Source organism: Macaca mulatta, chromosome 15, assembly GCF_049350105.2.
Source record: "Macaca mulatta isolate MMU2019108-1 chromosome 15, T2T-MMU8v2.0, whole genome shotgun sequence".
Lineage (NCBI taxonomy): Eukaryota > Metazoa > Chordata > Mammalia > Primates > Cercopithecidae > Macaca > Macaca mulatta.
In genome coordinates this window covers 63334051-63348418 of record NC_133420.1, presented here as the reverse complement: position 1 = coordinate 63348418, position 14368 = coordinate 63334051, and the positions used below count along the sequence as shown (strand labels likewise).

The window sequence follows — 14368 nt, the reverse complement described above, 5'->3', positions numbered from 1 at the left end:
TCCCAGACCCCAGTCTGAGAAGAGCGATGACTTAGGAAGTTCCATGATGTATTTACCGAGGACCCAAGTCAGGGTGCACCCAGTCCCAGGCCTGGTGCTGGAAGCTTTCTTCTACTCTTCATCTGCCTCCATGCAGTGGGCAGGAGGGAAGTCAGAAGGCATGGAGGGATCTATTTTAGGGCCTGGATTCTTGTGTTCACTTCTCATCTCATTCTCCCTTATAGGTGACTGCAGGAAAAAATGGACTAAAGCCTGCCCTATGGGTTTGGCTAGCGCGCGCGTGTGTGTGTGTGTGTGTGTGTGTGTGTGTATTCTCTTTCTTTCTCTTCCTTCGTGTCCTCTTTCCAGGCACCCCCATGAGTCAATTGGCTCAGGACAAGCCAGCCACACTCACACTTTTTATTTTCCCTACAGGCCTTCATCCTTCTCCCAACATTGCTTTGGTCTCCAGGCCCATGCACTGATAAGATCCCAAGATTCAGACTGGGGGATAGGAGTTGAGGAGATGCCACCTTTAGGCTGAGCTGGGAGTTTCTGTCCACCTTTATCAGACTTGATCAGACTTTGCACCCTGGGGTATCACCCTCTGCTTCAATTAACACAGCAGCTTCCCACTTTCGCATGCTTTTCCAAGGCTCCTCCTTCAAGGGGGACTAGGCTCGGTCAATTATTTCCTTTGCCTTTTGCATGTTCAGTGTCTTCCTTTCTTCTCGAGGCTTCCCCTCTGTGGACCAACATGTTCCTCCATGGCAAAAACAAAAACAACCAGCCTAAGCTAGTTCTCTCTGCCCTCCTGCCCTCTGCACGTCAGTGCTGCCTCCTCCCTCCCTTTCATGGCGCTGATATGGTGAGAGTGCAATACCCTCAGCGGCGCCTAACAGTCAGCAGTGAGTGCTCAGAACCCTCACCCACCTCTGCGGCCGATGACCCTCTCTTTGGCTCTGGCCCCAGCTGGCCTTGTGCTGTTCCATTTCAAGGTTTTTCCTGGCTCATCTTCATGCCCTTCCCCTGAGGGTCCCGGAGGTCTGTATCCTCTGGCCGCCTCTCCTCTCTCCTTGCACTCCTCCTCTCTTGGAGCGACCCCATCTGTGCCACCTTCTCACCTTCCACACCACACACCTTCAGCCTTCACTGAGAAGAGAGCAGGGCTGCAGCATCTTGTTTCATTCTCATCCCTCACGGAGCCGAGAACTAAAAATGGAAACGGAGAAAGCTTCCTGACAAGGCCGCTGGCAAGTTCAATGGGAACAACTCAGGTTTTCAGAAAGAAGTGTGATCCCTGGAGCCAGCGGGTTCAGAAGAACAAAGAGATTTATCAAGAATGAGACATACCAGACCAGTTGTGTTGCTTTCCATTGACAGGAAGCAAATCAACTGTTCAGGAAAAGGTCAAGCGTGGCACCTGGTCTCAGAAAGGTGTCCATCAAAGGCTGTCATGCAGCCCTATGGACAAGAAGGAGACCTGGGCCAGGTGAGAGTGATGCAAAACCATTTGTCCCAAGGAGTTGTAGATGGGACTTAGGGAAAAGAGGGGCTCCAGAGGCACTGTAACAGTGTCAGAATGACCGCAGGCTCCTCAGGAGATGTTGAGGGAAAAGAAAGGGCTGGGACATGCCCTAAGACTTCTGTGCACAGGCACTGGTCCCCTCTGCTGATTCAGGGCTCCCCTAACACAGCCACCCTCATCACAAGTATGGTACCAGGCAGTGGCAAAACCTGTTACACTATCAGCAGGGTGGGGCGTGGAGGCTCATGCCTGTAATCCCAGCACTTTGGGAGGCCAACACAGGAGGATCACTTGAGGCCAGGAGTTCGAAACCCCTTCTCTACAAAAAGTACAAAGATCAGCCAGGCTTGGTGGCGCACGCCTGTAGTCCCAGCTACTTGGGAGGCTGAGGTGGGAGGATTGTTTGAGCCTGGGAGTTCGAGGCTGCAGTGAGCTGTGATTGCACCACTGCACCAAAGCAAGACCCTGTCTCAAAAAGCAACAGACAAAAAACACATGAGCAGATTCTGACTGCGGCCGCAGAGAGCTCCCTGCTTTCCCGTTCAGCAAGCAGGCGCCCTGCAGAGTGAAGGGTGCTTTCCCAGAGCCACCCGCAAGTGCTGCTGGAGGCCCAGATTCCTTCAAATGACCTGGGCAGCCCCGCTGGAATGCAGTGTGACAACAGAAACAGGTAGGCTGCCGGGGAAAACCATGCAGGCGCCCCCAGGCTCTGATTTGGTAACTGCAGATATTCTTTGATAAATTGTGGAACCATTAGGCACAGGCATTAGGTCTGGGCAGTGGTGTGTGTGGATGGGGAATCTGTTTATGAGAATGTGAAATAAAACGTGCAAACACAGGAGAAGTAGAAGATACAGGTGGCAGGGTAGAGTGAGAACTGAAGTCAGGACTAGGGAGATGGAGAAGAAAATGAAGCCTGAAGAAACTTTTGTGGCCAAAGCCAGCAAATCTTGTATGTGTAGGATCTCCATGAACTGTCCTGAAATTTCCAAGAGAAGGAGACATCTATCAAGTAGAAGACAAAAAGGGATACTGACCAGGGAGGCCGGACACTGGTTGGTAGAGCCCATGACTGGAGAAGCAAGACCAGCACAAGGTCCCTGAGGGGTGGTTAGGGGCAGCTGGTGGCCGGGCATGGTGGCTTATGCCTGTAATCCCAGCACTTTGGGAGGCTGAGGCAGGTGGATCACTTGAGGTCAAGTTCGAGACCAGTCTGGCCAACATGGCAAAAACCCAACTCTACTAAAAATACAAAAATTAGCCAGGCATGGTGGCAGGTACCTGTAATCCCAGCTACTCGGGAGGCTGAGGCAGGAGAATTGCTTAAACCTGGGAGGCAGAGGTTGCAGTGAGCTGAGATTGTGACATTGCACTCCAGCCTGGGTGACAACAGCGAGACTCTGTCTCAAACAAACAAAAAAAAAGAGCAGCTGGAGGCTGGGCATGGTGGCTCATTCCTGTAATCCCAGCACTTTGGGAGGGCAAGGAGGGCGGGTCACTTGAGGTTAGGAGTTCGAGACCAGCCTGGCCAACATGGTGAAACCACATCTCTACTAAAAATACAAAACAATTAACCTGGCATGGTGGCGCACACCTGTAATCCCAGCTAAACTCAGGAGGCCAAGGCAAGAGAACCACTTGAATCCAGGAGGCAGAGGTCGCAGTGAGCCGAGATTGTACCACTGCACTCCAGTCTGAGGCAACAGAGCAAGACTCCATCTCAAAAAGAAAAGAAAAGAAAAGCAGCTGGAGGCTGGGTGTGGTGGTTCACACCCGTAATCCCAGCACTTTGGGAGGCCAGGACAGGAGAATTGCTTGAGCCCAGGAGTTTGAGACCAACTTGGGTGAAATCCCTTCTCTACAAAAACAAACAAAAATTAGCTGGATGTGTGGCCGGGCGCAGTGTCTCACGCCTGTAATTCCAGTACTTCGGAGGCCGAGGTGGGCGGATGGTGAGGTCAGGAGATTGAGACCATCCTGGCTAACACAGTCAAACCCTGTCTCTACTAAAAATACAAAAAAATGGCCGGGCGCGGTGGCTCAAGCCTGTAATCCCAGCACTTTGGGAGGCCGAGGCCGGTGGATCACGAGGTCAGGAGATCGAGACTATCCTGGCTAACATGGTGAAACCCCGTCTCTACTAAAAATACAAAAAAAAAAAAAAAAACTAGCTGGGCGTGGTGGCGGGCGCCTGTAGTCTCAGCTACTTGGGAGGCTGAGGCGGGAGAATGGCGTGAACCCGGGAGGCGGAGCTTGCAGTGAGCCGAGATCACGCCACTGCACTCCAGCCTGGGAGACACAGCGAGACTCCGTCTCAAAAAAAATTTAAAAAAATAAAAAAAATAAAAATACAAAAAAATTAGCCAGGCGTGGTGGCAGGCGCCTGTGGTCCCAGCTACTCAGGAGGCTGAGGTAGGAGAATGGCGTGAACCCAGGAGGCGGAGCTTGCAGTGAGCTGAGATTGCACCACTGCACTCTAGCCTGGGCTACAGAGCGAGACTGCGTCTCAAACAAACAAACAAAAATTAGCTGGTGCCCCAAGTCTCAGCTACTTGGTGGGCTGAGGCAAGAGGATCCCTTGAGTCCATGAGGCCAAGGCTGCAGTAAGCTGAGATTGTGCCCCTGCACTCCAGCCTGGGGGACAAAGTGAGACCCTGTTTTTAAAAAAAAAAAAAAAAAGGCAGCCCGCACCTTGCTACTTTCCCATCTCTCTTCTGTTGTGGGGTGGGGGTTCAAAATCAAGACAAATAATTTAAATAGTTTTTTCCTCCAGATTTTCTTTCTTTTTCTTGACAGTAAACTTATTTTTCATAAAATATATCAAGTATAGAGGCAAAAATAGAGAAAAATATAACGACCAAGCTTTTAAATATTAGCATTATGCTGGCTGAGCATGGCGGCTCACAGCTTTAATCTCAGCACTTTAGGAGGCCAAGGCAGGAGGATCACTTGAGGCCAAGAGTTCAAGACCAGCCTGAGCAACATAGTGAGACCCCCATCTCTACAAAAAATAAAAAATTAGGTGTGGTGGCACATACCTGCGGTCCCAGCTAATCAGGAGGCTGAGGTGGGAGAATTGCTTTAGTCCAGGAGGTTGAGGCTTCAGTGAGCTGTGATCACACTACCACACTCCAGCCTGAACAACAGAGCCAGATCTGTCTCAAAAAATTAAAAAGTTAGCATTATTCCGTTTTGCATCAGATATTATTTATTTGTTATTATTTTTTAAGATGGAGTGGCCGGGCGCGGTGGCTCAAGCCTGTAATCCCAGCACTTTGGGAGGCCGAGATGGGCGGATCACGAGGTCAGGAGATCCAGACCATCCTGGCTAACCCGGTGAAACCCCGTCTCTACTAAAAAAAATACAAAAAACTAGATCCGGCCACTGCACTCCAGCCTGGGGGACAGAGCGAGACTCCGTCTCAAAAAAAAAAAAAGAAAAGACGGAGTATCACTCTCTTGCCCAGGGTGGAGTACAGTGGCGCAATCTCAGCTCACTGCAACCTCTGCCTCCCAGGTTCAAGTGATTCTCCTGTCTCAGCCTCCCGAGTAGCTGGGATTACAGGTGCATGTCACCATGCCTGGCTAATTTGTATATTTTTAATAGACACAGGGCTTCACCATGTTGGCCAGGGTGGTCTTGAACTCCTGACCTCAAGTGATCTGCCTACCTTAGCCTCCCAAATGCTGGGATTACAGGGGTGAGCCACCAGGCCCAGCCAAATCTTGTGTTTTAGATAGTCAATATCACAGATACAGTGGAGGGACCTACTCTCTGTTTCTTTTTTTTTTTTTTTTTTTTTTTGAGACAGAGTCTTGCTCTGTCGCCCAGGCTGGAGTGCAGTGGCCAGATCTCAGCTCACTGCAAGCTCCACCTCCCGGGTTTATGCCATTCTCCTGCCTCAGCCTCCCAAGTAGCTGGGACTACAGGCGCCCGCCACCTCGCCCGGCTAGGTTTTTGTATTTTTTAGTAGAGACGGGGTTTCACCGTGTTAGCCAGGATGGTCTTGATCTCCTGACCTCGTGATCCGCCCGTCTCGGCCTCCCAAAGGGCTGGGATTACAGGCTTGAGGCACCGCGCCCGGCCTACTCTCTGTTTCTAAGAGGCTACCTCAGTTCTGTCAGCTTCTGGTCATTCTTGTGCCTTCTGGCCATGGAGTACAAATCCTTTTGAGAATCACAGTACGTAGGTCTTTTTTCTTCTATACTTAAAGAGTTCATTTTGCCTGGTATGTACATAGGTCTTGATGTAGGAAGGCAGGTACTGAAGTGAACACTAAATTCCCTCTCTTGCTCACGAAGGGAGGCAGAGGCAGAAGGTGGGTGTGTGAGGGAAGATCTGTTGCTAACTGAGGTCTAAAGAAACAAAGACGCCTTCAAGCTGTCGCTATGTAATTAAGAGCACCCGGCCAAGCACTGGCCCAGTTTTTCTTGTTTATGACTTTAATCTTGCTGGTTGTCCTTTCATTCACATGTTTACTGAATTGTCCACCCTTTTTATGGTATGCCCTTTTAACCACCAGGGTTCATGAACCATTATTGTAATTTTCCACTTATGTGACTTGATCTGCAGATGGGTGTTACCATACTTACTCAAATATTTCCTGCTTATTCCTGCAAAATTAGGACAAAGATCTCAAAGATTTTCTGAGGAATAAGTGAGATAACGTCTGTGTATTTAGCACAGTAATTGGCAATATACAGTGCCTAGTAAATGCTTTTCCCCCTCTTTTCTAATTTCTCATAAAATGTCTGTTTAAAACTCCATTAGAATTATCAGAGTTGTCAACAAGCACTGCAGATAAAGTTTCTGGAAACTACTTTTGGTCCATTTGTGAAAATTGTGGCATTTACTTTCTTCTGATTAGCCTAGCAATTGGAAAACCTGGAGGAATTAACAGTGTTAAAGTGTAATATTTTAAGATGTAAAAACAAGGGCCAGTCGCAGTGGCTCACACCTTTAATCCCAGCACTTTGGGAGGCTGAGGTGGGCTGATCTCTTAAGACCAGGAGTTTAAGACCAGCCTGGGCAACATAGTGAAATCTCATCACTACAAAAACATACAAAGGCCGGGCGCGGTGGCTCAAGCCTGTAATCCCAGCACTTTGGGAGGCTGAGACGGGCGGATCACAAGGTCAGGAGATCGAGACCATCCTGGCTAACACGGCGAAACCCCGTCTCTACTAAAAACACAAAAAATTAGCCGGGCGAGTTGGCGGCGCCTGTGGTCCCAGCTACTCGGGAGGCTGAGGCAGGAGAATGGCGGGAACCCGGGAGGCAGAGCTTGCAGTGAGCTGAGATCTGGCCACTGCACTCCAGCCTGGGCGACAGAGCGAGACTCCGTCTCAAAAAAAAAAAAAAAAAAAAAACATACAAAAAAATTAGCCAGGTGTGGTGGCATGAGCCTATGGTCCCAGCTACCAGGGAGGCTGAGGTGGGAGGATTGCTTAAGCCTGGGAATTGCTTGAGGCTGCAGTGAGCCAAGATCGTGCTACTGCATTCCAGCCTGGGTGACAGAGTGAGACCCTGTCTCAAAAAAAAAAAAAAAAAGATTCAAAAACATGGTTTTGTGCAAATATAGAATGAACACAGGTCAAAGATTTTATTCAATTCAATTAATGAGGGCACTGGTAAGATGTTAAGATTATTTCAAAGGGAATTTGAGGAACAGAGAGGCAAAGAGAAAAGACAAAACTGGTTAATATCCTACAGTGCAATAAAATGTAATGTTTGGTGTTCTCTCTTCTGCAGAGGAGACATCAATATCTTTATCAGGCAAAATTTATTTGCATTGCTATGGATAAGAATTTGCCTTACCATCAGATCTTTTTTTTACAATTTTACTTCAATTCCTACAAAATTATAAAATAACCTAGTCAATAAGAAATCAGTTAAATTGTACAACCCTATAAAATCCAAAAATTCCAGAAATTCCAATAGGCAGTAATAACAATTCCATTGAAAGGAAACCTAGTAATCTCCTTTGCCCATTTCCATATCTTGGATAATTTTCTCTGGCAATTCTTATGCATTAAGGATGTGGTCTAGGAGGAAGCCTTGGAATTTTCTCACTCTGGATTGTGGAACCACAAAGTCAGCCTGGAGCTGCCTATATCTGGACACCTAAGCTCCTGTCAGAGCCAGTTTGTTATTTCCAGTCACTCATTACTGGGATTCTCCTCTCCCTGGGGCGTTATGAAGGTAAAGAGAGGGTTCTTGGGCAGTCAGTTTCAGCATTAACCGTTTTATTCCCACATTTGGCAATAGGGCTTGCCGTCCATTATTTATGGCCTCTGTCTTAGTCTGTTTTGTGTTGCTATAACATGATACCACAGACTGGGAAATTTATGAAGAAAATCAGTTTATTTCTCACAGTTCTGGAGTCTGGGAAGTTCAATATCAAAGTGTCAGCATCTGACAAGGGCCTTCTTGCTGAGTCATCCCATGGCAGAAGCCAAAAGAGCAAGAGAGAGCGAGACAAGTGAGCAAAAGGAAGCCAAACTCACTTTTAAAACAGCCCACTCTCGAGATAACTAACCCACTCCCTCAAAAATGACATTAATCCTCTCACGAGAGCAGAGCACTTATGACCTAATCACCTTATTAGGCCCCACCTCCTAACACTGTTGCATTGGGGATTAAGTTTCCAACACACGAGTTTTGGGGGACACATTCAAACCATAGCAGCTTCCTTCCAAAACCTGTCTCAACTGCCCAAAGCCGTTTCCAGACTCTTCTTCTACTTGCAAACCCTCCATTCAAACCAAAGAAACAGTTAATATAACCTTAAATTTGCAAAAACCATGTGGTTTGTTAAACAACTAATCATGCACAAAGTTGAAACATCTCTTGTATCACATTTTTAAACTTGTCTATCATTTTTTTGAGTGTTCTTATGTCTTGTGTTTTCAATGAAGTTGCACTTCTAGAATAGATACCAGAAATTTTTCTCCTCTACCACCACCCCATATTAGGTGTTAGTTTTTTTCTTTTTTTTTTCCTTAGACGGATTCTTACTCTGTCACCAGGCTGGCGTGCGGTGGTGCGATCTTGGCTCACTGCAACCTCTGCCTCCCAGGTTCAAGCAATTCTCCTGCCTTGGCCTCCTGAGTAGCTGGGACTACAGGTGCCCACCACCATGCCCAGCTAATTTTTGTATTTTTAGTAGAGACAGGGTATCACCATAGTGGGCAGGCTGGTCTCGAACTTCTGACCTTGTGATTCGCCCACCTTGGCCTCCCAAAGTGCTGGGATTACAGGCATGAGCACCATGCCCAGCCCTGATTTCTTTTTTTTTTTTTTAATATACAGATGGGGGTCTCATTATGTTGGCAAGGGTGGTCTTGAACTCCTGGCTTCAAGCAATGCTCCTGCCTTGGCCTCTCAAAGTGCTGAGATTACAGGTTTGAGCCACCATGCCTGGCATAGGTGTTAGCTATTTTGTATTAAAGGGCTAGAAAAAAGGGCTCAGAAAAAATCTTTGACTTCTCAATACCTTCACAATAGTGTGCCAACACTTACCAGAGAGTCCAAGTTCCCCCTCAATATTTTCCACCTTCTTGTGCCAGGCCAAATGCTTACCCCCACATATTTCTTTTTGCATCTCTGTATCTACACTCCCAACTTGGAATGCTCTTTTACTTTACTTTCAGGGCTTAATTCAAATGCTGCCTCTTCCATGAAGTCTTCCTTCATCCCTCTAATTAGAAGTTACCACATGACTTGCCTTGTCCTGTAAAAGATCTCCAGTGAGATGACGCAGGACACAGGCGTGGAGCCAGACTGCCTGAATTCACTTATTAGTTTTGTGATCTTTGGCGAGTCATTGTAGGAGACCAGCATATGCCAACATGAAATATGCCTCCTTAGCATAAGGACTATTTTGAGCTGATGATTTTGAGAAGTTACAGATACAGGAGAAGCTCTGAGAACAGTAGAAATTACCCTTTTGTAAGGGAAATTTAATCTATAAGGGAAGTCTTCATTTGTTTTTTTTGTTTTTGTTTTTGTTTTGTTTTGTTTTGAGACAGAGTCTCGCTCTGTCACCTGGCTGGAGTGCAGTGGCATGATCTCAACTCACTGCAATCTCCGCCTCCCAGGTTCAAGCAATTCTGCTGCCTCGGCCTCCTGAGTAGCTGGGACTATAGGTGCATGACACCATACCCAGCTAATTTTTGTGTTTTTTGCAGAAACGGAATTTCACCATGTTGATCAGGCTGGTCTCGAACTAGTGACCTCAGGTGATCCACCCGCCTCGGCCTCCCAAATTGCTGGGATTACAGGCATGAGCCACCACGCCTGGCCGGAAGTCTCCATTTGTAAGGGTGCCTTCCTTTCTGTACCAGGAAAAGCAGGATGATTCTAAATCACTAGGAACTCATCAGTATAGATGGCTCTGGCTTAAATCTGTGCAGCAAACCTCACTCTTGTTTACTCTGCTTTTCCTGGCAGCTCCCTCATTATCAGCCTTCCCCACATCCTTCTTTCTCTGTCTGGCAAACGATGGTATTGAAACCTGAATTCAAAGCCACCTCTTTGAGGTTTACTCCTTTCTCTGTTTATCTCCTATGGATACATAAGAGGAATACCTGTTGTTAAACTTCTGGAGTTTTGTTTTGTTTCGATACAGGATCTTGCTCTGTTGCCCAGCCTGGAGTGTGGTGACACAATCTCAGCTCACTGCAGCCTCAACCTCCTGGGCTCGGGTGATCCTATTACCTCAGCCTCCCAAGTAGCTAAGACTACAGGCACCTGCCACTGCCCAATTAATTTTATTTTGTATTCTTGGTAGAGACAGTGTCTCAGCCATGTTGCCAAGGCTGGTCTCAAACTTCTGAGCTCAAGCAATCCTCCCACCTAGGCCTCCCAAAGTACTGGGATTACAAACATGAGCCACTGTGCCCGGCCTGTTTTTCTCTTGTTATCTGTCCTGTGTTACAGAGGTTCATACTGTCTAAGAACCATGAAAGGCAGAAGAAAAAGTTATTTTTCCTCCCCTTCGATATTAAAACACTCTGCGCCTGAGTTTTCTAAAAAAGAGTGCTACCCACTCACATCATAGGATTTTTGTGCAGATTAAATAAATTAATACATATAAAGCATTTAGAAGATGCCTAGAACATAATGAGTGCCCAATAAGAGTTAGTTATTATTGTGGCCGGGCGTGGTGGCTCACGCCTGTAATCCCAGCACTTTGGGAGGCCAAGTCAGTTGGATTACCTAAGGCCGGGAGTTCAAGACCAGCCTGACCAACATGGAGAAACCCCGTCTCTACTAAAAATACAAAAGATTAGCCAGGAGTGGTGGCACATGCCTGTAATCCCAGCTACTCGGGAAGCTGAGGCAGGAGAATCACTTGAACTCGGGAGGCAGAGGTTGCGGTGAGCTGAGACCGCGCCATTGCAACTCCAGCCTGGGCAACAAGGGCGAAATTCTGTCTCAAAAAAAAAAAAAAAAAGAGTTATTATTATTCCTTTTGGATGCTCCCATAATTCTTTGCTAGTGCTTCTTTCAGAGTTTTTTGTTTGTTTGCTTGCTTGTTTTTGAGACAGTGTCTCATTCTATCAACTAGGCTGGAGTACAGTTGGCATGATCTTGGCTCACTACAGCCTCGATTTCCTGGGCTCAAGCAATCCTCCCACCTCAGCCTCCTGAGTAGCTGGGATTACAGGCACCCGCCACCATGCCTGGCTAATTTTTTTTTAATGTAATACTGTTCATTTAACTTCAAAACCATTTCAGTGTTCTAAACATACGAAAAAAAACCAGAATGTTGCAAATCGTGTTTAAGTACAGGAGGTTCTTGAACTTTCACTGATGCAGTGGCTCTTCACTTTGCTGACAATGAAGAGTTCTACAGTTTGTTTAAAAACTACCGCACTTAACTAAAAAAATATATATATATATCATGCCAGCTGACCCCGCTTTGTCCACAGCTAAGATGGCAGCAGAATGCCATGTGACAGAAAAAAGACAACCTGAAGCGAAATGGATGCCCACTGCATAGTCAACAGGTCCAGCCTCACAGAGCACACACCCTGAGCTACAGCCCCTCCAAAAAGCATCTTCCCCACAGCTCAACGCCAAGCAAGGAGCATCCAGACTTTATCTCAGTCGTTTTGTTCTTTTTACAAACTATAGAGATATACAGTTGTTAACTCAGGATTTCTAGCCAATAACCATATAGTTAACACCACCTTACAAATAAAAAGAAAATGCCAGAAACCTCTTTAAATGCCTTGTCACACCCACAGCAAAGTGCACAGAGTGGGGAGAACACAAGAGTGCCTTTTCATTTTAAAAATGTTTGGAAATATGTACACCTTTGATGCAGTTTCAGGGTGCTCCAGACACCCATGGCCGCTTCATGTAAACCACTGACAATTTCTAAAGCACTTTGAGGAACTACAATACGATCATGATCAAATTTTGTAATTAAACCTAATGAGGGCAACAGATACTTCTCAAATAAGAGATATGTTGAGTATGGCGCTCCCCTACTCTAAGTATTCACAAGGAGACAGATAAACGGTTTGTTCATCCTCCTCCTCCTCCTTCTCTTCTTCCTCCTCGTCTTCATCTTCCTCTTCCACTTTTTCCGCACAACTTTAGCTGAACCCTTTGTGCCATCAAACTTTCCTTTCAACTTACAGTCAGCAACATCCTTCTCATACTTCTCCTTCAGTTTTGCCGCCTTAGTGATGTAAGGCTGCTTTTCATTGTCATTTAAGTTCTTCCACATTTCACCCAGCTTTTTTGCCACGTCTCCAATAGAGATGCCGGGGTTTGTGGATTTGATCCTGGGGCAGAATTCTGAAGAGAACAGGAAGAATCCAGACGGTGGCCTTTTGGGGGCATTAGGGTCCTTCTTCCTCTTGCCTCCCTTGGCTGGTCCATGATCCTTCATTTCCCGATCATAGAGCACTTTATCTGCCTTTGCCATTTCATCAAATTTAAATTTCTCTTTCCTGGACATTGTCTTCCACCTCCCAGAGTACTTCTTGGAAAATTCTGCAAAATTGACAGGGACCTCTGGGTTTTTCTTCTTATATTCTTCTTTGTATTGGAACAGAAATTAAAAGAAATTAAAGAGGCTGGGCGTGGTGGCTCATGCCTGTAATCCCAGCACTTTGGGAAGCCGAGGTGGGTGGATCACCTGAGGTCCAGGGTTCGAGACCAGCCTGAACAACATGGAGAAACCCTGTCTCTACTAAAAATACAAAAAATTAGCTGGGCGTGGTGGCACATGCCTGTAATCCCAACTACTCCAGAGGCTGAGGCAGGAGAATGGCTTGAACCCGGGAGGCGGAGGTTGCTGTGAGCTGAGATCATGCCATTGCACTCCAGCCTAGGCAACAAGAGGGAAACTCCGTCTCAAAAAAAAAAGGAAAGAAATTAAAGAATATGTGAGCAAAAACTCAGTTGTATGTAAGAAAACCCAATCCTCCCTGAGAAAGAAAAAAAGCTGAAGTCCTTTAAAAATTAACTGCCTGTTTTTCTGTGGCTAGTGAGCCTTATCTCTCCCTTTCCCAGGAATTGTGAAGACTCTGTTTCTCTAGCTATGCAGCTGCAAGGTCACTAGGCAGATAATCGCAAGTCGTAAAACATGTTGTTACTTGAAAAGTAAGAAATGATGTAATGCATGTCTTAATTAAATAACTGTCTTTATTTCTTGCTTCTGTAATATGCTTTACCCTGCACAGATCTCCCCCCACCCCACAAAATGCTTAAAAGGTAGCTTGACTCTTTGTTCGGGCTCAGTCCTGTGGATGTTAATCCAACTGGGCTGGTGCACCTAAATAATAAATAATTCCTCCTCCACCCCTCGGTCTCTCTGAGTCCTTCATTATCCCGCTGCAGCATGTCTGCACAGAGAAAGCATAAGCAGACACCTTGCCCTTTGGTTTCTTGGGGTCACCTTTAGCCATCCTGACTGTATTGTTCACTAGTCTGGGTAGCGCAGGGCATGAGGCGTGGCTCAGCGCTCCCTAGCCTCACACTAGCTGCCTCCACGAGAGCCACCTCCATGCCTGGCTAATTTTTTTTTTTTTTTTTTTTTTTTTTTTGAGACGGAGTCTCACTGTGTCACCCAGGCTAGAATGCAGTAGCACGATCTGCTCACTGCAACCTCTACCTCCCAGGTTCAAGCGATTCTCCTCCTCAGCCTGCTCAGTAGCTGGGATTACAGGTGCCTGCCACCATGCCCGGCTAATTTTTGTATTTTTAGTAGAGATGGGGTTTTACCATGTTGATCAGGCTGGTCTTGAACTCCTGACCTCGTGATCCACCCGCCTCAGCTTCCCAAAGTGCTGGGATTACAGGCGTGAGCCACTGTGCCTGGTCTGGCTAATTTTTATATTTTCAGTAGAGACGAGATTTCACCATGTTGGCCAGGCTGATCTCAAACTCCTGACCTCAAATGATCCGCCCGCCTTGGCCTCCCAAAGAGCTGGGATTACAGGCATAAGTCACTGTGCCTTGTCACGTTTTACTTTTTCTTTTGTTGTAGAGACAAGGTTTTCCAGGCTGGTCTCGAACTCCTGAACTTAAGTGATCCTCCTGCCTCAGCCTCCCAAAGTGCTGGGTGCTGGGATTACAGACAGGAGCTACTGTGCCCAGCCCTGTTATATTTATAATTAATCAGTTGACATATATTTGTACTCTTATACTAAGTTTATCAGTCTCATATATATTTTATCCACCTTTTTTTTTTTTTTTTTTTTTTTTTTTTTTGAGATGGTGTTTTGCTTTTTTTGCCCAGACTGGAGTGCAATGGCACGATCTTGGCTCACGACAACCTCTGCCTCCCAGGTTCAAGCGATTCTCCTGCCTCAGCCTCCCAAGTAGCTTGGATTACAGGC

General features: G+C 46.5%; 1 long non-coding RNA gene and 1 pseudogene across 1 annotated transcript; both read right to left on the bottom strand.

The window, feature by feature from the left end:
• Nucleotides 1-1053: 1053 nt before the first annotated feature.
• On the bottom strand, nt 1054-5758 carry LOC144334637 (uncharacterized). Its single transcript, XR_013404736.1, has 3 exons — nt 5619-5758; nt 4546-4662; nt 1054-1191 (listed from the first exon to the last, which is right to left on the bottom strand). It is a non-coding gene; the product is annotated as an uncharacterized LOC144334637 (long non-coding RNA).
• Nucleotides 5759-11882: 6124 nt separating this feature from the next.
• Nucleotides 11883-13530, bottom strand: LOC693406 (high mobility group protein B3-like; annotated as a pseudogene).
• Between the last annotated feature and the right edge of the window lie 838 nt (nt 13531-14368).